Raw genomic sequence first — 1,187 nt, forward strand, 5'->3', positions numbered from 1 at the left:
ACCCGGAGGAGCCGGATCCTGCCGTGGTGGTGCTGACTGAGCTGACCCAGTGGATTCCTGCCATGGAAAGGGGGAGATCCTGCCCCCCCCTTCCCAGGCTCAGGCAATCTGTTCCCTCCCTCGTGCCAGCTCTGTTGCTCATCAGACCCTCCCACAACCTCCCCCGACCCAGCTGAAAACTCTCCAGCTCTCTGTGCCCCTTCCTTTCCTGGTTGAGCCTGGTCCCAGCAGGAATAGCATCCTGAAGATGCTCATGAAGCCATCTAAGAAGCTGCAGAGCCCATCCCAGGTAAGGAGCAGGACCATGACACCCTAAGTGGGACCTCCCTCTTTCACCATCTGCTTTATCCACCTCTCCACTGGTGGTTTTATACCAGCAGAGCTCATTTATTTCGAGGTGAGGTGAAACAGGATGGGGGTATAAGCTGAAGAAAGCATATTTTCATTATGGAGGAGAGAGGGACTATTTTAATCCCAGGTGTAGGTTAAAGCTCTCTAATACAGAGACAAGTCTTTACCCCAAATCTTACTGAGCGCCATGAAAATCAAACATTTCTTCACATTTTTCCCCTGCTAAGTCTGCCAATTTCTGTGCTAATTATAATTCATCTCTCTGACTTCCACTAGAAGGTCTCAGAGCATTTTTCCAATATTACTGAATTAAACCAACATGGATCCAAGGAAAGGGCTGAGACTTGAGAGGAGGAGAAACTGGAAAGACAAACATGGAGCGAGGTGGCAAAGCGGCGGGTCCTGGATTCTCTCCTCCCCACCCTCAACATCATCCTTCTTCAAGGAACTGGAGGACAAAACCCACCAACCCTGTGATTTTTTTCCCCTGTGCCCACTATTCAGGAGAAGATGCTCCACCAAAAAATATGGGAAAGGTTCTGTTTGTTTAAATAGATCCGTCGGGAAAGGACGGATTCACAGCTGTGTTCAACCCACAGCAGAGGCAGCTGTGGACTTGGGAATGGCAGCCCAGTTAAGCCATGGAGAAGTTGATCCTCCCTGGAATTCCAGGGCCATGGCTGTTAGGTATCATCACACATGGAAAAGGAGAGGGAAGGACATAAGGAAAGGAGAAGGAAAGGAGAGGGAAGGAAAGGAGAGGGAAGGAAAGGAGAGGGAAGGAGAGGGAAGGAAAGGAAAGGAAAGGAAAGGAAAGGAAAGGAAAGGAAAGGAAA

The 1,187-nt window shown here is 49.5% G+C and overlaps 1 protein-coding gene across 1 annotated transcript in view; it reads right to left on the reverse strand.

Moving 5' to 3' along the window:
- Nucleotides 1-1,187, reverse strand: part of SFXN5 (sideroflexin 5) — a 96,357-nt gene that overhangs the window by 55,630 nt on the left and 39,540 nt on the right. The window lies entirely within an intron of this gene.

This window comes from Neopelma chrysocephalum, unplaced genomic scaffold (assembly GCF_003984885.1).
Source record: "Neopelma chrysocephalum unplaced genomic scaffold, ASM398488v2 Primary Assembly neopelma1_174, whole genome shotgun sequence".
Taxonomy (NCBI): Eukaryota; Metazoa; Chordata; class Aves; order Passeriformes; family Pipridae; genus Neopelma; species Neopelma chrysocephalum.